Source organism: Grampus griseus (assembly GCF_964374135.1).
Source record: "Grampus griseus genome assembly, chromosome: 8".
Taxonomy (NCBI): domain Eukaryota; kingdom Metazoa; phylum Chordata; class Mammalia; order Artiodactyla; family Delphinidae; genus Grampus; species Grampus griseus.
In genome coordinates, this window is record NC_139002.1 from 12,308,961 (window position 1) to 12,331,904 (window position 22,944).

Below are 22,944 nucleotides of genomic sequence, written 5' to 3' on the forward strand. Positions count from 1 at the left end.
GATAAAAAAGAGGACATTACCAGCACCCCAGAACCCTCCTCATGCCCCCTCCGAGTTACATTCCTTCCTAACCAAAGGTAGTCACCATCCTGATTTCTAATATTATAGATTTGTTTTGCCTGTTTTTGAAGTTTACATGATTAGAATGATTCTGTTCCTATTCTGTCTTTTGTGTCGTTTATTTGATAGTATGTTTGTGGGTTAATGCAAATTGTCAGTGTAGCAATCCTTTATTTTCTTTTCTGCATAGTAGTCCATTGTATGACTATATCATATTTATTTATCCATTACACCGTTGATAAACATTTAGGTTGTTTTAAGTTTGCACTCTTACAAATAATGTTGTCAAGGACTTTCTTACATACATCTTTGATACATGTAGGTATGCATTTCTGTTTTGTATATCTGTAGGAGTAAATAGCTGGATCTTAGATTTTACATATGTTTGGCTTGAGTACATTACTGTCAAACAAGTTTTCAATGTTTGTAGCAATTTATATTTCCTTCAGAGGTATACATTTGTCTATTCTCGTGCCCAAAACAGTAGCATATAAAAGTTTCAGTTGCTCCAGATTCTTTTGTGGTACCCAATATGGGATACTATCAGTTTGTTAAGTTATAACTATTCTTTGGGTATGTAATGGTATTTTACACAGATACTGGTTTTAATTTAAACTGCCTCATTGACTAGTGTTTTCATGTTTATTGGCCATTTGAATATCTGCTTTTTTGATGTGCCTCTTCTGACATTTCACCCCTATATTTACCTACTGAATTGTCTACATTAAAAAAATTACTTTGTAGCCAATCTTTCTATATTCTGGATATATACTTTTTCAGTTGTGTGTATTGTAGGTATCTTCTCCCAACCTGTAGCTTGAATTTTTTTTTTTTGTAGCTTGAATTTTGTTTGTCATAATGACATCCTTTTATATACATCTTTTGTTCAATTTATTCCTAGGTATTTGATTTTTATGCTATTTCAAATGATTATGTTGCTGTTATTTTTTCTTTTTTTAAAATTGAAGTATAGTTGATTTACAATTGTTAGTTTACATTAGATTTACAATTGTTAGTTTACTAACAACTTACAATTGTTAGTTGTGTTAGTTTCTGGTATACAGCAAAGTGATTCAGTTATACACACACACACATATATATATATATATATATTCTTTTTCATTTTTTTTTCCACTATAGTTTATTATAGGATATTGAGTATAGTTCCCTGTGCTATACAATAGGACCTTGTTGTTTATCCATTCTATATATAATAGTTTGCATCTGCTAGTCCCAAACTCCCAATCCAACCCTCCCACTGCTACTTGGCAACAACAAGTCTGTTCTCTATGTCTGTGAGTCTGTTTCTGTCTCATACATAAGTTCATTTGTGTCATATTTTAGATTCCACATATAAGTGATATCATATGGTATTTGTCTTTCTCTTTCTGACTTACTTTGCTTAGTATGATAATCTCTAGGTCCATCCATGTAGCTGCAAATGGCGTTATTTCATTCTTTTTTATAGCTGAGTAATATTCCACTGTATATGTATATACAACATCTTCTTTATCCACTCATCTGTCGATGGACATTTAGGTTGTTTCCATGTCTTGGCTATTGTAAGTAGTGTTGCTATGAACATAGGGGTGCATGTATCTTTTCAAATTAGAGTTTTGTCCTGATGTATGCCCAGGAGTGGGATTGCTGGATCATATGGCAACTCTATTTTTAGTTTTTTGAGGATGATTCGCAGTTCTAATGTCAAAGTATCAATCTTTCTTTTATATTTGGTGTTCTTTGGATTCTATTTAAGAAATCTTTGCTTACCCCAAAGTCACGAAGACATTCTAAATTATCTTCTGAAAACATTGTCTTAGTTTTTGCATTTAGAGCTACAATCCACCTGAAATTAATTTTTATGTACAGTATGATATAAGAATCAAGACTCATCCCCCACCCACCCCAACCCATGACTATCCAATTAACCCAACACCATTTACTGGAAAAAAAAAAAAAAAGTCTATTCCTCATCACTCTGTAGTGCCATCTTTGTCAACACTCCACGTATCCATATATATAAGGTCTGTTTCTAGAATCTGTTTGATTGCTTTTTCTAACTCTTCTTGCACTAAAGCACATCGTCTTCATTCCTGAAGGTTTATGATAAGACTTGATATCCAGTAATATAAACCCTCTAACTTTGTTCTCTTTAAGGGTCATCTTGGCTGTTCTGGCCTTTTTGCATTTTCATGTAAATTTTCTTATCAGATTGTCAATATTATTATTATTATTTATTTTTTTGGCTACACCACGTGGCCTGAGGGATCTTAGTTCCCTGACCAGGGATCAAACCCAGGCCATGGCAGTGAAAACGCTGAGTCCTAATCACTGGTCCACCAGGGAATTCCCCAGATTGTCAATTTTATTATTATTATTTTTCTTTTTTGCGGTACGCGGGCCTCTCACCGTTGTGGCCTCTCCCGTTGCGGAGCACAGGCTCCGGATGCGCAGGTCCAGCGGCCATGGCCCACGGGCCCAGCAGCTCCGCAGCATGTGGGATCTTCCCGGACCGGGGCACGAAACCGTGTCCCCCGCATCGGCAGGCGGACTCTCAACCACTGCGCCACCAAGGAAGCCCCGGATTGTCAATTTTAACAAAAAAAATCCTCTGGCATTTTGATTGTGATTGCCTTGGGTCTATAGATTGTTACGGGGTGCCTTGATTCTTCCACAACATTGAGTCTTTCGACTCATGAACATGAACCTTCCATTTTTTTAAAGGTGTCCTTTAATTTTTCAATAATGTTAAATATTTTTTTTGTAGAAATTTTGCAGCTTTCATTAGATTCCTTCCTAGATGATTGATGCCTTTGAAGCTATTTAAATTTTTTTGCTTTTTTAAAAAACTTTTTTTAAGAGCAGTTTTAGATTCACAGCAAAATTAAGAGAAAGATACAGAGATTTCTCTTACGCACCCTGCCCCTAAGTATGCGTAGCCTCCTGCATTATCAACATCCTCCACGAGAGTGGTATATTTGTTACAACTGATGGACCTACATATCATAATCACCCAAAGCCCATAGTTTACAGTAGGGTTCGCTCTTGGTGTTGTACGTTCTATGGGTTTGGACAAATGTATAATGACATGTATCCATCATCTTAGTATCATAAAGAGTATTTTCACTGTCCCCCTGCCACCTCCCGCAAATCCTCTGTGCTCACCTATGCATCCCTCTCCACTGTATTCCCCTCCTGCCCCCCACGACCCCTGGCAACCACTGATTTTTTTTTTTTTTTTACTGTCTTCATAGTATTTCCTTTTCCAGAATATCATATTATCATACAGTTAGATCTGTTCTCAGATTGACTTCTTTCACTTAATAGTATGCATTTAAAGTTCCCCCATGTCTTTTCATGGCTTGATAGCTCATTTCTTCTTAGTGCTAAATAATATTCCATTGTCTGTATGTACCACAGTTTATCCATTAACCTACTGAAGATAGATATCTTGATTGCTTCCACATTTTGTCAGTTATGAATAAAACTGCTGTAAACATCTGTGTGCAGATTTTTGTATGGATATAAGTTTTCAACTCCTTTGGATAAATACCAAGGGCAAATTGTATTACTGTATTTAAATTTTTTAATTTTATACAATTTATTATTGTATACTGATCTCATATCCAGCAATCTTGCTAAATCTGTTCATTAGTTCTAATAGTTTTCTAGAGACCTGTTGGCTTTCCATATGTGATCTTGTCCTATATGAATAATGATATTCATATTTCCAATCCACTTATTTTTTTGTCTTTCCTTATTACATTGGCTGGGGGCCTCTGGTACAATATTAAATAGAATTGTTGGTAGTGAATATCTCTGTCTTATTCCTGTTCTCAAGAATTAAGCTTCCAGTCTTTTGCTTCAAATGCCATGTTTGCTATAATTTTTTATTGACACCTATGATCAGATTAGGGAAGTTTCTTTCTATTCCTGATATGCTAAGATATTTTATTACGAATAATTTTGAAAATTTTATCAGATGCTCTTTTTGCATCTATTGAGACAACCACATGATTTTTCACCTTTGTTCTGTTGATGTAGTGAATTTGCATTGACTGCATTAAAGTATTAAACCAACTTTGCGTTCTTGAAGTAAACGTAACTGAGCCTTGATGTAGTCTTTTATATCTAGCCAAAATAATCTTTGCTAATATTTGTTTAAGGTTTTTTTGTCTATGTGTTTGGGTGAAATTAGCTTGTAATTTTCCTTTCTTAGAATATTTCTGACAGATTTGAGTATGAAGCTTATGCTGGCCTCAAAATAAATTGAAAAATATTATTTATTTTACTAGTCTTTGAAGAGTTTGTGTGAGATTGGTGTTATTTCTTTCCTTAAATATCTTGAAGACTTCACTAGCTAATCAGTGTGTGCCTGGAAGATTGTTTTGTTAACTTGTTATTTTGGAATGATTTTAGACTTACAAAAAATTTGTGAAAACAGTGCAGATAGTTCCTGTATACCAATAGTTCTTAACTGGGGGTGATTTTGCCCCTCCAGAGGACATTTGCAAATATATGAAGACATTTTACTTGGTCACAATTTGGGAGCGGAGGGAGGTAGTGCTAATGGCATCTGATGGGTAGAGGCCAGGGGTGCTGCTAAACCTACAGTACACAAGACTGGCCCTCATGACAAAGAATTATCCAGCCCACGGTGCCAGTAGTGCTGATACTGAGAAACCTTGAATGAGGTCATTCATATCGGCTCTTCAGACTCATATTTCAGGTACAAGAACTAGAAAACAAGCTTGTATTAGAAAAATTGAACTATAAATTATTTTAGTCGGATATTATGATCATTATGTATGTATATATATCATGGATGTTTTATCGCATATAGATGTCCCAGTTCATTCAGGAAAACACAAACCATTCTAGATATTTTAATAGTAAGGGCTTTAGTACAGTGAATTGATGCTTATAAAATCATCGAAGCGGGAGGGGCAGTGAGAGTCAAGGGAGAGCGGGTGCTACCTTTCAGACACTCAGAAAGTAGAGAATAGGATAACAGTTGCCAGTGATCTCAGCTGCCCATAACACTGAACTGGGTGATTTGCAGAAGTTCATCCAAAAGCTTTTGCGAACTTCGCATCTGCCTCTTGCCGGTGCATCTGCCTTCTTGAGAGGAGAAATGCTAGTTTATACTTCTCTTCCATCTTCCTAATGGCCTATAAATTGGAACCTTATTGGCAAGGAATTCTTGGCAATGTCATTATCCTTCCAGCCCCTTAAAGAGGAAAGGATAGAAAGGGGTGAGGACAGTGCTGAGTTAACAGCAGACAGTATGGTACCGTCCAACCATTGGGTTACGCAACATTCTTACACCCCCTCGTGTCCATATTTATCTTCCATACAAAAGTAATAACAAAGCATCCCATTTCTGCCTAATATGATGCAGTTATCACTTCTTCAAACAAAAACATCCACCCTCTTCCCCCAAAAGTGAAGTCTCAGCGTTCCATGAGTCACTAGCTATATCCGGGTAATAATCATTCTTTTCTAATACAATCACAATCATCCTTTGATATGTAACTGCAAATTAAAATGTTAATATTCACCATTATGACTTATATAGAAGAGTAGTAAAAGGGAGAGAGAGAGAAAAAATTATACTCTGGCTATGGGAGAAACAGTATTATAGATTGTTGCTGGTTTAGAGCATATACCATATTTTGTATGAGGGCATGTCAGCCCCTCATCTTGTTGTCACTGAACCTGAACTGAGTTGAATTTATTCAGCTATAATTGAATCTTCCACAGGCCATTCTACTGTTCTGTACTGCCAGCTGCTTTGTGTTGATGGGATACATGGTAAAATAAGCGAATCCTGTGGGTACGATCACTTCTTTTACTGTAAAATGGAATCCATTGTCAGAAGCTGTGTTGCGTGAGATACCACGGTGGTAAATCGTCATTTGGAAGTTTGTCCGTGGTGTTGCTAGCAGAAGAGCTGTGGCCAGGGAAAGCATACAACTATCCAGTATAAGTATCTATTCCAGTGAAAACAAATTACTGCCCTTCCCATGATGATTTCTAAGGAAATCAACCTGTTACCCTGTGGATAACTGTACCCTCAAAGGAATTGTGCCATGTCAGGAGCTCAGCATTTATTTATGTTAACAGTTGGGCCTTCACACTGGCTTAGATAGATGAACCTTAGTGAGGAACACGCATGTCGGTGATCCCAGCAAAACCTCGGTGTGTGCCATCTGCCCACCTTACTTGAACTTGCGGAGCAAATACTTGAATGGCCATGGAAAGAGGCTGCTAATGACCTACAGAACAGGACATCTTGATCACCTAATTATTGAAAGCTGCCTCAGCAATGAATGGTCTATGAATTCACTTGAGACTCAAATGTCCTTGTACACTGTGTCCATTGTGCGAAGTTGATCCCTAGACCTCCTTGTCACCAGTTTTCCAATCTTGTTCCCTCTAAGTGCCTGACAATGTGGCCAAAGTGTTAGCCCCTGCCCGCGAATCTAAATAGGTCTGTATAGATCTGGCGATCTCTCTTTCTGGGCAAACTGAACAACTAGATGCACTGCTTATATGAGATGAATGCTCCCAGTGGGAGTGTCCCTTTTCCTCATTGTCATTCAGGGCTACCCTGAGTGCAGCTATTAACGCTACAGCTATCCACTTCTGGCTGATAGCAATTTATTGTGTATCATCATCTGCAAACTAGTTCCGCATTTTTCCTTCCTTAACTAACTGGTGATAGGGATGAGTTAAAGGAGAGCTGACAATTCATCAGGAGTAGGTGCCACTCCTAGCTGCTCAAGCTAAACATTGAAAACAGAAGCTCTGCTACATTTACCCTTATCAGTAAATTCCTACCTGGTCTAGTGCTCTTAAAATCCAGTCTCAGCTTTTTGTTCATATAAATTGGCAAAATATTGCAATCCTTTTGATGACCTTCCTGGGTCAGTCCTTGTACACATCCCCATAGAGCAAGGATTAGCAAACTCTGGCTTGTGAGATGACAACCTGTTTTTGTCAATAAAGTTTTATCAGAATACTATGATGCCCATTTTTTAACATATTGTTTATATCTGCTTTTGCAACAACAGTGTTGAATAGTTGTAACGGAGATTCTATGGCCTGCAAGCCTAAAATATTTTCTATGCAGCTCTTTAAAGAAAAAATGCCAATCCCTGCCCTAGATTACAATAGAATATAACTCTAGTTTTATATCTAGAAGCAATGAGAGATGGTGGAGGTGCATTTGAGGAGAATCAGGATCTGCTTTAAGGGAAAAAATTGTGGGGTCTTCAGGCCTGGGAGGAAGGAAGTGCTAATTTCACTGGAACAGAAGAATGCAGATGTTCAGGCTTCTCAGTTCATTGGAATGCACACGTAAATATAATCATTTCAGTATTCAGGATCTCACTCCTTTTCAATTAACATCCAAAGTTTCACATAAGAGACTTGACAAGGAAGTGACTGCTGTTTATATTGTAATTCTGCAATCTTCAGTATAATAATTTAAATGTTTTGGGTTTTTTGTTTGTTTGTTTTTTTGGACATATCAACCCCTGAAACTACAAAAGATAAGAGACTTTTTCAAGGGATTCCTAGAAGTTCTATGGTTCTCTCTTGGTACTTTGACCCAAGATTTTAAAGCCCTAATCTTGTCATTTTACTTCTTTTTTAAAAAATTATTGTTTATTTAGGTAACATTGGCTTATAACATTATATGTTTCATGTGTACAACATTATATTTCTACTTCTGTGTACCCTACAGCGTGCTCACCACCCAAAATTTAGTTTTCATTCATCACCATACATTTGATCCCCTTTGCCCATTTTGCCCCGTCCTCTCTGGTGACCACTACTGTGTCGTCTGTATCTATGTATTTGCTTTTGCTTGGTTTAGTTTGTTAATTTATTTTGGTTTTTTTTCTTTGTTTGTTTTTTAGATTCTACATATAAAAGAAATCATGCAGTATTTGTCTTTCTCTGTCTGACTTATTTCTCTTAGCATAATACCTTGAGGTTCATTTTTGTTGTCCAAATGGTAAGATTTCATCTTTTTTTATGGCTGAGTAGCATTCCATTGTACATATATACCACATCTTTTTTTATCTATTCATCCACTGATGGGCCCTTAGGTTTTTTCCATATTTTGGCTCTTGTTAATAATGCTGTGCTGAACATAGGGGTGCATATATCTTTTCTAATTAGTGTTTTCATATTTTTTGGATAAATACCCATAAATGGGATAGCTGGATCATACAGTAGTTAGTTCCATTTTTAATTTTTTGAGGAACCTCCATACTGTTCTCCATAGTGGCTGTACCAATTTACATTCCCACCAACAGTGTAGTTGGGTTCCCTTTTCTCCACATCCTTGTCGCCATTTGTTATTTCTTACCTTTTTGATAATAGCCATTCTAACATGTGGAGGTTATATCTCATTGTGGTTTTAATTTGCATGTCCCTCATAATTAGTGATGTTGAACACCTTTTCATGTGCCTGTTGACCATCTGTATGTCTTCTTTGGGAAAATGTCTCTTCAACTCCTCTGCCCGTTTTAAAATCAGGTTTTTTTTTTACGTTGTTGAGTTGTATAAGTTCTTTACATATTTTGGATATTAACCCCTTATTGGATATATCATTTGCAAATATTTCTCCTATTCAGTAGGTTGTCTTTTCATTTTGTTAATGGTTTTCTTTGCCGTACAGGAGAGTTTTAGTTTGATGTAATCCCATTTAGTTTAATGTTTATTTTTGGGTTTGTTTCTCTTGCCTGAGGAGACATATCAAAAAAAAAATGTTTCTAAGACTGATGTCAAGAGCATACTGCCTATGTTTTCTCTAGAAGTTTTATGGTTTCAGGTCTTACATTTATGTCCTTAATCCATTTAAAATTTATTTTTGTATCTGGTGTGTGAAAGTAGTCCAGTTAGATTTTTTTTGCATGTGGCTGTTCAGTTTTCCCAATACTATTTATTGAAGAGGCTGTCATTTCCCCATTGTATGATGCCTCCTTTGTCATAGATTAATTGCTCATATAAGTGTGGGTTCAATTCTGGCTCTCTTACTCTGTTCCGTTGATTTATGTGTCCGTTTTTGTGCCAGTACCATATTGTTTTGATTACTCTGGCTTTTTAATATAGTTTGACATCAGGGAGCATGATACTTTGCAGCTTTTTTCTTCCTTCTCAAGATTATTTGGGGTCTTTTGTGTTTCCATACAAATTTTAGAATTATTTGTTCTAGTTCTGTGAAAAATGCCATTGGTATTTTGATAGGGATTACACTGAATCTGTACATTGCCTTGGGGAATATGGTCATTTTACTGACATTAATTCTTCCAATCTATGAGCACGGTATATCTTTCCATCTATTTGTGTCATCTACAGTTTCTTTCATGAATGTCTTATAGTTTTCCAAGTATAGGTCTTTTACCACCTTGGTTAGATTTATTCCTAGGTACTCTATCCTTTTTGATGCAATGTAAATGAGATTTAAAAAAAAAATCTCTTCCTTATAGTTTGTTGTTAGTGTATAGAAATGCAACAGATTTCTGTATGTTAATTTTGTATCCTGCAACTTTCCTGAGTTTATTTATTATTTTTAATAGATTTTTTGAGGCATCTTTAGGATTTTCATGTATAGTATCCTGTCATCTGCAAACAGTGATGGTTTTACTTCTTCCTTTCTAATTTGATGTCTCTAATTTTGTCTCCTTTTCTGGTTGAAAGTCTAGGACTTCCAATACCATGTTGGAACAAAAGTGGTGAGAGTGGGCATCCTTGTCTTCTTCCTGATCTTAGCTTTTAGCTTTTGACAGTTGAATTTGATATCAGCTGTGGGCTTGTCATATATGGTCATATATGGTCTTTACTGTGTTGAGGTATGTTCCCTCTATACCCATTTTGTTGAGAGGTTTTATCAATATAATAAATGGACATTGAATTTTGTCAAAAGCTTTTTCTATTGAGATGATCATATGATTTTTATTTTTCAATTTGTTAATGTGGTGTATCACATTGATTGATTTGCAAATATTGAACCATACTTGCACCCCTGGGTTAAATCCCAGTTGATCATGGTGAATGACCCTTTTAATGTATTATTGAATTTGGTTTGCTAATATTTTGTTGAGGATTTGTGCACCTGTGTTCATCGGTGATATTGGCCTGAAATTTTCTTCTTTTGTTGTGCTTTTGTCTGGTTTTGGTATACAGGTGATGCTGGCTTTATTGTGTTATGTCAATTTCGCCCTTTATGTTTGTTAATACTTGCTGTACGTATTTAGGTGATCCCTAGGTTGGGTGCATATATATTTACAATTGTATATACTGATCCCTTTATCATTATGTAATGTCTTTGTCACTTATTATAGTCTTTGTTTGAAAGTCTATTTTGTCTAAGTATTGCTACCCCAGCTTTCATTTTGTTTCCATTTGCATGGATACCTTTTTCCATCCCCCCCACTTTCAGTATGTGTGTTTCTGTACATCTCAAGCAAGTTTCTTGTAGGCAGCATACATATGGGTGTTGTTTTTGTATCCATTCAGTCACTCTGTGTTTTGATTGGAGCATTTGGCCCATTTACATTTAAAGTAATTATTGATATGTATGTACTTATTACCATTTTGTTAACTGTTTTCTGTTTGTTTTGTATTCCTTTTTTCTTCTTATGTTCTTTTCCCTTGTGATCTGATGACTGTCTTTAGTGTTATGTTTGGATTCCTCTTTCTTTTTTTGTGTGTATCTACTATATGTTGGTTTGTGGTTACCATGTGTTTTATATACAAGAAAAATTTTTTAAGTTGATCTCTTAAATTCAAATGCATTAAGAAAAACCCTGCATGTTTACTCTCCGCCCCCCCCCCCAAGTTTAATGTTTTTGACTTCATGTTTTACATCTTTTTGTTTTGTGTATATCTTAACTACTTAATGTGGCTGTAGATGATTTTACTACTTTTGTCTTTTAATTTTTATTTTAACCTTTAAACTTTAAAAGTGGCTCATCTACTACATTTACCATATATTTGCCTTTACCAATGAGATTTTTCCTTTTGTAATGTTCATATTTCATATTTCTAGTTGTAGTCTTTTCTTGTCCACTTAGAGAAGTCCCTTTAACATTTCTTGTAAAGCCAATTTAGTGGTGCTGGACTCTCAGCTTTTGCTTGCCTGTAAAACTCTTATCTCTCCTTCATCTGAATGATAGCCTTGACAAGTATTCTTGGCTGTAGGTTTTTTCCTTTCATCACTCTAATTATATCATGTCACTCCCTTCTGACCTGCAGAGTTTCTACTGAAACTTTCTACTGAAAGTCAGTGATAGTCTTATGGGAGTTCCCTTGTATGTAACTGGTTGCTTTTCCCTTACTGCTTTTAAGATTCTCTTTTGATCTTTAAGTTTTGCAATTTTAATTACAGTGTGTCTTGGTGCATTCCTTTTGGGATTGATCTTGTTTGGAATTCTTTGTGCTTCCTGGACCTGGATGCCTGTTTCCATTCCCAGGATAGGAAAGTTTTCAGCTTTTATCTTTTCAAATAAATTCTCTGCCCCTTTCTCTCTCTCTTTTGCTTCTGGGACCCCTGTAATGTGAATGTTAGTATGCTTGATGGTGTCATAGCAGTCTCTTAAACTATTCTCATTTAGAACAATTTCTTCTTCTTTTTTCTGCTTCGCTTGGGTAATTTCGACTACTCTGTCTTCCAGTTCACTGATTTGTTCCCCTGTATCATCTAATCTATTGATTCCTTCTAGTGTAATTTTTCAGTCATTGTACTCTTCAGCTCTGTTTGGTTCTTCTTGTTTATATTTTCTAAGTCTTTGTAAAACTTCTCACTGTGTACATCTTTTCTTCTCCCAGGTTTGTTGAACATGTTTATGATTATTATCCTGAACTCTTTATTGGGTAGATTGCTTATCTTCACTTTGCTTAGTTCTTCTGGGATTTTATCTGGTTCGTTTGTTTGCAACATATTCCTGTGTTGCCTCATTTCACCTGATTCTCTGTGTTTATTTGTAGGTATTGCATAGATTGGTTACATTTCCTGATCTTGGAGAAGTGGGTTTATGCAGGAGATGTCCTATGGGGTCCAGCAGCACACACCCTTCTGGTCCCTTGAGCTATGTGCTCTAGGAACACCCCCTGTGTGCCCTTCTGTTGTGGTGGAGCCAACTACTATGAACACACTGGTAAGTGAGGCTGGTCCCTGGCCCAGTTGGCTGCCAACCCTGCCTGGTTTGGAGCCTGCCAGCTGCGGGTGGATAGGGCCAGGTCTTGGGGTGGCTGGCTGTGCGGCCTGGGGGTGTCTCAGTGCTGGTGCCAGCTGTCTGGTGGGTAGGGAATCCCCTGGCACTAAGGCTAGAGGGAGGGCTCCAAAGTGGCACTTGCCAGCACCAAGGTCCTTGTGGTGGAGTGACCTCCCCGAAATGTCTGCCTCCAGCATCTATGTCCCCACGGGGAGTCCCAGCTGCCTCCTCTTTCTCCAGGAAGCTCTCCAAGATCAGCAAGTGGGTCTGACCTAGGCATCTTTCAAATAACTGCCTCCATACTGGGTCTCGGAGCATGTGAGTTTTTAGCCTTTTAAGAGTGGAGTCTCTGCTCCTTACAGCTCTCCAACTCTCCCACACGCAAGCCTTCAAAGCTAGATGTTCTGGGGGCTCCTCTTCCTGATGAAGGGCCTCAGCTTGTCCTGGATATTCAACTTCTGCAGTTACAGTCACTCCTGGTGCTACCAGTCCCCCAGCACACTGCTGCCTCGTGACAAGTTGAGGATCTTGGGCGTGAGGGGCAGGCTGTCTACCCCCAGCCCCTGGCCACTGCACCTAGTCCCCACTCATCACCCACTGACCCACTCATTGCTCCGAAGCTGGTCCAGGCCTTTCTGCCCTGTTTTAAATGAATTGAATATTCTCTGGAATTCCATTTTACCTTCTCTAGCTATTCCTATTTGAGGAATTTTTTTAGTGGTGTTTTAAAGATTACAATATACATCTTTGACTTACCATAGTTTATTTTATTTTATTTTTTTGCGGTACACGGGCCTCTCACTGTTGTGGCCTCTCCCATTGTGGAGCACAGGCTCCGGACATGCAGGCTCAGCAGCCATGGCTCCGCAGCATGTGGGATCTTCCCGGACCGGGGCATGAACCCGTGTCCCCTGCATCGGCAGGCGGACTCTCAACCACTGCACCACCAGGGAAGCCCTACCATAGTTTATTTTTAAATAGTATTATACTACTTTGTGAGCAGTATAAGAACCTTACAACAATATGGTTCTATTTATCTCCTCTTCCTTTGTGCTCTGTCGTGTGTTTTACTTCTACATACGCTATAAACACCACAAAACATTGTTATTGTTTTTGCTTTAAGTAGCCCATAGTCTCTTAAAGCAGTTTAGATATAAGTGTATGTCTATCTCTTAAACATAATGAAATCGGTCTTTTTTTATTTACCCACATACTTTTCTTGTGTTCTTCATTCCTTCCTTCAGCTCTAAATTTCCATTCCACATCATTTCTCTTTAGCCTGAGTAACTCTTTTAGCATTTCTTGTAGTGCGGCTCTTCTGGAGATGAAATTGCTTCACTTTGGTCAATCTGAAAATGTCTTTATTTTACGTTTGCTTTTGCAGGATATATTTTGCTGCATGTAGAATTCTAGGTTGTCTTTTTCTTCTTCAAGTGCTTAAAGTTGTCTTTTCACTGTCTCTGGTCCACCTTGTTTCTAATAAGAAGTCAGCAATCATTCTTGTTGTTTCCTTGTATGTAATATATAATGGCTGCTGTTGAGATTTCCTCTTTATCTTGGTTTTCGGCAGTTTGAGTCTGATGTGCCTAGGTGTGTGGTGTTGTGTGTGTGTGTGTGTGTGTGTGTGTGTGTGTGTGCGCGCGCATGCACACACATGCTCAGAGTTTGCTAATCGAAACCTTTAAAAAATTTTGGAAAATTCTCAGCCATTATCTCTTCAATGGTTTCTTCGGCCCCATTCTCGCTCCTTTTCCTGTCATACTCTAATTATTACATCTGTGTGTCCCACAGATCTCAGATACTTTATTGTATTTTCTCTCATTTTTATTTTTTCATTTCAGTTTATATAATTTCTTTAACTTTATAGATCTTTTTCTTCCTTGGTGTCCAGGCTGCTTCTGATTCCGTCAAATAAATTCTTCACTTATAATAGCATATTTTTCATTTCTAGCACTTCCTCATGATCCGTTTTTATCATTTCCATCTCTCTGCTGACATTCCCCATATGTTTGTGAAAGTTCTCCGGCTTTTCTAGTAGGTCCTCTAACACATTTTTGTGGTTATTTTAAAGTCCCTCTCTCATAATTCCGATATCTGATTCATCTCCCAGTCTGCTTCTTTCCTCCCATGATCATGGGGTCCATTTCCTTGCTTCTTTGTGTGTCTCATAGTCTTCAGCGTACATTGGACATAGTGTATAAAAGAGCATTAGCGGCTGAAATAAATGATATTTCCTCCAGAAAATCGCTCATCCCTGATTCTGTCAGGAGGCTAAGAATCCCTGGCCCTGTAGAAGCACCAAATAAGCACCAGTGAGACATCAGATGTTTCTTTGTTAATCTACAGCTTTCTGAACCATGAGTGATGTCTCTCTCTGCTTAACAGTCTGAATTCTAGCTTTTCAAGTCACTGGAAGTATCTCTTTGTCCTTCAGTTCCATCCCTACCTTTATGTACCCAAGGAGATCTCCCTATGCTCTACTGTCCTGCTTTCAGTCTGGCAGTTACTGCTTTGCACTCAGTAAAAGCCCAAGTGCTGCAGAGAGATTTCTCATCTCCTCTTTCTGCCTTGCTACTTCTCTGCAATGGGCCACTGTCTCAACTCGGAAGAGGTCTGAGCACCTTATACGGGATCTCTCTAAGCTCTTTTGCTCTCCTTTCAGCCTTCAGCATACTATCTATGTGCCCTTGATGAAGGCCTGTGGGAAAGAGTGGCAGGTAGGTGATACTCTTTCCGTGGCCGGGTTCCTTGGGATTCTAATGCATTATGGAAGCTCACATGCGGTCTTTATAAATTCATTAAAATATGGCTGGTTTCTCTTTATCACCTACTATGAAGTATTCTGTCCTCTTGCAGTTGCTCTGCTAGAATGAAAACACCTATAGGTCTCTACTCTTAAAGAAAGGCCTCTTTACTTTCTAGATTTTCATTTGGTTAGATTTAGTTCTATCCTCAGATCTCTGATGGGTTTAAAAAATTATGATTTTGTAGCTTATCTGGTTTGTTGTTATTGTTAGGGTGGTAGCAACTACCCTTGTGACTTGAACTGAGAAGGCCTCGGCTTTTAATGGCCTCTAATGAATAGGAGACAAAGTCTGGATCCAAAGAAGGGTGGGAAGTAGAATCCAAGATTCTAGCATAAGCCAGAACTCTAAGAAGGGTTGATGTAGAAAATAATGTTTCAAAGGGAGGTTTGTCTGTTTGCATGTGGCTCTAGGATAAGCAGGGAAAGAAAGATCAAAAGAGAAAGAAAGAGAGAAAGAAGGAAAGAACGAAGGAAAGAAGGAAGGAAGGAAGGAAGGAAAGGAAGGAAGGAAGGAAGGAAGGAAGAAGGAAGGAAGGAAGGAAGAAAGAAAAAGAAAGAAAGAAAGAAAGGAAGGAAGGAAGGAAGGAAGAAAGAAAGAAAGAAAGAAAGAAAAGAAAGTAAGCTCACACGTGCTGATTTGGAGACATAATTCATGCTACCTACATGGTCTGAATACCAGATGCCTGGCACTAGTGGGTCAAATCTTCCCTGTGTAATTCATGTGAAACATTGATTTCAGCTCTTCCTATGCCTAGGATAGTCATGACCTACGGTCCTGAAGTACACAGCTGTTCCAAATCACTCGATGCTGGACATCCTAACTGATGTTTTTGCCGTTCACGCATCACCTGGGCCCTCTCATCATTTTACAGAGGAAGGGACTCAAGTGTGTCAGTACAGGAGAGAAAGTAAAGAAGATCTGCACACCATGGTTCCTTAAGATTGAGGGCAGGCTGCACGCTGATATAAGCTACCCTTCCAGTTTCATGGGTGTCATCAACATTGACAAGAGTGGTGGGAATTTCCATCTGATCTGTGACCCAAGTTGTTCATCAGGTTGTGCCCGAGGAGGCCAAGTATAAGTTCTGTGAAGTGAGGAAGATCTTTGTGGGCACCATCCAGATGGACATCTTCTGGATTGATTTGGACCTTGGCCAAATCAATTAGCCATTTCATCAAGTTCTGCTAACCCATGTACATTGATGGGGAGTGCTAACCTGGGACAGATTGATGGTATCACCAACACACACACATACACACACACACACACACACACACACACACACACACACACACACAGAAAGAGAGAGAACCTGACTCTTGACCTGAGTCATGTGTAGGAAGCCAATGGCAATAGCTTTGCCATCAGGCTTTCCCAACATATTCATCATTGGAGAAAACAGCAAACAATGCATTTCCCTGCACCAAAGAAAGAGTACTTGCCTCAGTATTGCTGAAGACAGAGACAAAGACAACAGAGCAATGGGTGGGATGATTTCCAGAGGAGAGAAGTAGAGAGCTTCTTTGGCTAATTAAAGATGTATTAGCATGGAGGAGAAAACAGAAACAAAACGTTATTTTCAGAGAATTACCACCAAAGGAGCATGCACTCACAATTAAAAAAAAAAAAATTACTAAAACACATGAAGAAACAAGCCCAAATAAACAAAAGTCAGCAGAAAAAAATATAAGAAACTAAAGTGTCAGACTCCCAAGATTGATATTGGAATTATTAGACTACACAGCAAGAACGTTTAACCTATCTAAGTTTTAGCTGCATGAATGAAAATGAGAATCTTAAAATCATAGCGCTGAATGAAAATAAAAGCAAGTCCCAAATCAGTAAAATGGGTAAATGAATTTTAATCCATTTATACCACACAATATCATAGAGCAGTTTTAAAAAATGCACTAGAAATATGCATATCAAGATGGGGGAATCTCAGAAATAGATGAGTGAGAAAAACGTTAAAAAATACATATGAATTCTTTATATAAGTTTCAAGACCTGTAAAAATTAAATATTATATTATTTAGGGATACGTAATAAAACTTTTTTAAAGTAGCTAGTAATTTATAATTCAGAATGCTGGTTTCGTATGGATGAAAAGGGGAGGGAGAAGCTCAGAGAGAGGGCATGGTGGGCTTAAAAGATTTATTAGGTTGTGTTTTATTTCTTAAGCCAGGAGGTTTAACGTAGAGGTATTTGTTTTTAGTAACATCACTTAAGTGTATGAGTACCGTTTATTCATTATTTTGTATGAATGAATTATTTTTTTAAAAGCTCAAATAAATCTTGTGTTAAGGTCAGTGGCCTAAATCCTTGCTAGGAAGACCTCACTGAATAAAAAAACCATTTTCTTTCTTGGAAGACAAAATATCAAATAGGTCCATCTAGTGGTGAATTAGAGAATCTCAAATACAGGGATACTCCAGCTGAAGGAATACCCTGGGATGTAAGGCGTTTACTCAAAAATAGCCCATTCAGTGAACATTGGGGTGCATGTATCTTTTTTTTTGGCCACACCGCGCGGCATGCGGGAACTTAGTTCCCCGACCAGGGATCAAACCTGCACCCCCTGCGTTGGAAGCACGGAATCTTAACCACTGCACCACCAGGGAAGTCCCTGTATCTTTTCGAATTACGTTTTTTCCCAGATATTAAAAAAAAAATAGCCCAGGGCTTCCCTGGTGGCGCACTGGTTGAGAGTCTGCCTGCCGATGCAGGGGGCACGGGTTCGTGCCCCGGTCGGGGAAGATCCCACATGCTGTGGAGCGGCTGGGCCCGTGAGCCATGGCCGCTGAGCCTGCGCGTCCGGAGCCTGTGCTCCACAACGGGAGAGGCCACAACAGTGAGAGGCCCTCGTACTGCAAAAAAAAAAAAAAAAAAATAGCCCATTCAAAAACCACGTACACAAGTAGAAAAAAAAATCTTGATTGATTGAGTGAAGAACTCTTTGTCTTCAGACGCATGGTAAAATTCTTTGGTTTGTCTCTAACTGGTTGAAAGACTAAAACTCAACCTCAGGTAATTTGTGAGACCCCAGCCTCCTTTATCTGCATCACTTTTGCCCCTTGTTGGCAGGTTTCCCCCCTCACTTCAGGTGCTGCGGTGCTTTCCTCCAGACCTCCTGTTAGTAACTGCATCTTCCCTGCCCGAGCATTGGATGACTCCTTCCTACCCCGTTCTTCACCTGAGCTCAGTGCTGCTCTCACCTCTGCTTTAGAGCCATGGCGTATACTCAAGCAGCTATTCAAGATTTAGGTCCCTCTATACGTACGAACATATCGTTAAATGAAATTGGGCAGGGGACAGAACTGCACGTAGCATGTGTTCCCATTCATATTTTTTAAAAGGATGTATATGTTGTCACGTATATAGACTATCTGGGGAAGGACATACAAGAAACTGATAAACCTTTAGGGAAGGGCACTCTGGGGAAATTAAGTGAGAAAGAAACTTACATTTGGTTTTTTACTATTTATTGATGCTGATTGAGCTTTGTTACAATGTGCATGTATGACTTCATACAAATTTTAAAGAGAAAATAGTGTGTTCTATATATGTAGGTGCTATCACACTGATAAATAAGCTTCCTACAGATAAAGAGCATTGATGCTTTCTAATGGATGTTATATCTTAGTGGTTATAAATCAACGCTGTGGTATAAGGCAGCCTTAGATTGTCAGGGGAATGGTTTGAAAGAATCTGTCTTGCATGTCTTTGGATATATTCATTGCCCTTAATACTTAGCTGCACCTTTAGCTTTAAATGGTTTATCTGACAACTGACATGTTTTTCCAATTAGGTTGAAAAAAATCAGTTTAGGCGATTTATTGACATTCGAGCCTTGATACTTTATAAATTGCCTGAAATCTAACAGCATTTCTGACCTGCACTTGACCTTTGCAGGATCTACTTCCGACTCTAATTGGAAGAAACACTGTAATTCCTTTTGTATAGCAAACTCCCAAATGAACATGCAATCAAGTGTCACTTCAGCAAAAGCATGAGTGTTTCCTGAGCAGATCTTTTGTAGTGGATGGCATGCTTGTTTCCTCAGCATTTCTTCTCCCTTCCCATTGTGTGGCAGCAGTGAGCTTTGAGGAAGTGAGCTGAGCTCCATTGATGGGCTCTGGTCAGGAAGCCAGGGATTACTTCAAGGACCTAGCCCTACCGTTGTGTGAGGGGATGTAAACTGGCCCCCAAAGGCTGAAGATAAAGACTTTCCATTTGTTGTCTTAGGGAGAGGCAATTTCTCTCACCTGCTGGATGTAAATAAAGAAGTCAGCGGGCCTTACTGTAACCAGCAGCTGTCCTACAACCCAGAGGGGAACCAGTCACCAGTTGTAGAATGATACAAACCCTGTGGTTACAGAGCAAAGAGATAGAAAGAACCTATGTTCTTGATGACACAAGTGAGTTGCTCAAACAACCAACCCTGGAGGCTGACCCATCTCTGGACTTTGTGTAAATGCCAGCTGGTCAATTTTTTAGTGTTTGAGTCAAATGCTCTTGGTTGATTTTTCTATTTCTTCCAACTGGAAGCATCGTGGAGCATATTTCAATAGAACAGTAAGAAAAACCCTCAATATATAAATTACACAATGTCTAAGCTAGATCTTGAATACCCTTCTCCAGATGAATTTCTTGAATATTTTAATTATAGAAGTGTAGATATATTTTAGAGTATGGATGTTCATAAGAAGGATTGGATTTTACATTCTCATATTAGTATGGTAGAGTGTCTTTATCTGTTCAGGCTGCTAGAACAGAATACCATAGACTGTGTGGCTTAAGCAACAAACATGTATTTCTCATGGTTCTGGAGGCTGGAAGTCCAACTTGTCAGCATGGTCAAGTTCTTGGTGAGAGCCTTCTTCCTGGTTTACAATGGCCACCTTTTTGCTGTATCCTCTCATGGCAGAGAGAGAGAGATAATCTCTCTCAAGTTTCTTTTTATAAGAGCACTAATCTCATTCATGAGAGCTCCATCCTCATGACCTAATTACTTCCCAAAGGCCCTACCTCCAAATATCATCACAGTGGGGATTAGGGCTTCAACATATGAATTTGGGAAAGACAAACTTTCAGTGCATAGAATAGAGTATAACATGAATAGTATTAAACACTAATCTAGATAAATCTTCTATTGTTAGAGACAGAGAAAGACCCCTAGATTAACCATTAAGCAAATAAGCACATGTTCAGGTGTTTTAGTTCATTTGTGCTGTTATGACAAAAATACCAGAAAGTGGTTGGCTTATAAACAACAAACATTTATTTCTCACAGTTCTGGAGGCTGGGAAGTCCAGGATCAAGGCTCCGGCAGATTCATTGTCTGGTGAGACAGACGTGGAAGACATTCACTTCCTGGTTTGTAGATGGCCATCTTTTTTTGCTGTATCCTCACACAGAGAAAGAGGTAAGGGATCTCTCTGGGGCCTTTTATATAAGGACACTAATTCCATTTATGAGGGCTCCACCCTCATGACTTAATCACCTCCCTCCAAATCACTCCTTTTAATATCATCACATTAGGGTTTAACATATGAATTTGGGAAGGGGCACAAATACCCAGTCTATAGCATTAGGGCACTAGAGAAAGAGGGGCATCACAGGGCTCTTTCAAATTTTAATAAAATCAATCTTATATCAGGTTTCATTATGTCCTGATCCTTAATTTAGAAACTAACACTGTGGCTCAGAAGCTACATATAAGTTCGTTGGCTTTTTACTTAACTTATCTATCTACTCTGCTGATTGTAGACTGTAAACTCCTAATTCAATTCCTTTCATGGTTTTAGATACATTGAAATTTTCCATTTTTCCTTAAGTCAGTTTTAGTCAGTAACATTTGTGTTTGCAGGAAATTGTCTGTGTTTTCTAACTTAATGGCAGAAAGTTGTCCACAATATTTTTTTATTTTAAAAATCCCTGGTGTACTTGTTATATCCTTTTTTATTCCAACAATTTTCTACTTTCTCCCTGACTTTTTCTTTACCAGTCATGATGTCAGGGATTTTATTTTCTCTCACTTTACTAGTCTTACTAAGCAACCATCTTTTTTTTTTTTTAATTTATAAATTTATTTATTTATTTAATTTATTTATTTTCGTTGCTGCATGTGGGCTTTCTCTAGCTGTGCTGAGCTGGGGCTACTCTTCGTTGTGGTGTGCGGGCTTCTCATTGAGGTGGCTTCTCTTGTTGTGGAGCACAGGCTCTAGGCACGCAGGCTTCAGTAGCTGTGGGACACAAACTCAGTAGTTGTGGTGCATGGGCTTCGTTGCTCCATGGCATGTGGGATCTTCCCGGACCAGGGCTCAAACCCATGTACCCTGCATTGGGAGGCAGATTCTTAACCACTGTGCCACCAGGGAAGTCCCACTAAGCAACCATCTTGATGATGGTAAATAATCAAAAAAAAAAAAGAGAACAAAAAGGAGAGAGAAGAAAGTAAGGAAAAGGGACTATTCATTCCATATATTAGAATGCATTTTAAATCTAGCACTGATATAAAAACAGAAATTTCAAATAGTATGGCAAAGTGGAAAATCTATAAATATGTGAAATTATGCATAAAAATTTAATATATAATGAGTATCATAAATGAGATTAATATGTGTGTATATATATTTGTGTGTGTGTAAGTATATGCATATAATATATACACTTTGTAAACCTCATCAGTAAAGTACATGAACAGTCCAATTACACAAGAGGAAAATCAACTAATAAACATTTTTAAATCTAATATTGGTAATCATAGTAACACAAATCTAAACAGCAATAAAATACCAATTACATCTATAAATAAGAAAAAGATAAAAAAGCAAGTGTAATATTTATTTAGGTGTGTCACCAAGATAATTTTTTTTTTTTGCGGTACGCGGGCCTCTCACTGTTGTGACCTCGCCCGTTGCGGAGCACAGGCTCCGGACATGCAGTCTCAGCGGCCATGGCTCACGGGCCTAGCTGCTCCGCGGCATGTGGGATCTTCCCGGGCCGGGGCACGAACCCGTGTCCCCTGCATCGGCAGGCGGACTCTCAACCACTGCACCACCAGGGAAGCCCAAATCATAATTTTTAAGCTCAACATTTTTAAGAATTAATCTTTAATTCATTGTGAATCCCTGTTTGACAATATGCATTAAAAATCCATAGAAATTCATATCCTTTGTTCTAATGAAGCATATCATAAGGATTTATCTTAAAATAATTCAAAATGTAAGACTATATTCATGATGATGTTTACCACAGCGTTAAATTATAAAGTTGAAATTGGAAAAAACTTAAAATGTTCAATGATAAATGCAGTGATTAGGAAAAGCATCATCTATAAACTGGGTTAAACATGATGTGCTTCTTAAAAATTAAAAAAGTAAAGTTTGGTGTGTGTGTATCACCATTTATTGAGCACTGGCTATGAACCAGATACTTTATATATACTTATTTCCAAAGCTCATATTCACTTTGCAAGTTAAGTATTTTTCATTCTCAGTTTAAAGAATCTGGGTCCGGTTGCTCTGTGAGATTAAGTCACTTATTCAAGGCAGCATAGCTAGTGAGTGATGGAGCTGGGCCTTGATCCCATGCCAGTACAGTGCCTGCCACACCCAGGGCCTGGTCAAAGGGGACAGGCCCGGCTCACAATTCCTGCTGAGGGAACAGCCTTTGGTAGCACATTCTGTACCATGTGGTTTCTGCATCTTTAGCCCACCCATCCCTCCTACCACCACCGAGGCTGGGGCCTCACCTAAGGGCAGCCAATCCAGAGTCAGGCTAGTAGCTCATGATACGGTCTGTCATGGAATGCTCTGCTAGAGAGGAGATGAATTATCTAAATT

General features: G+C 38.4%; 1 long non-coding RNA gene across 3 annotated transcripts in view; it reads left to right on the plus strand.

The window, feature by feature from the left end:
• LOC309826713 overlaps positions 1-22,944 on the plus strand; it is a 91,793-nt gene that overhangs the window by 10,555 nt on the left and 58,294 nt on the right. For 2 of the 3 annotated variants that reach the window (XR_014297128.1, XR_014297129.1), the window contains exons 2-3: positions 12,064-12,233; positions 20,391-20,522. This is a non-coding gene — a long non-coding RNA (uncharacterized lncRNA). The remainder of the gene's footprint in view (positions 1-12,063; positions 12,234-20,390; positions 20,523-22,944) is intronic. The other variant, XR_014297130.1, reaches the window with a different exon arrangement.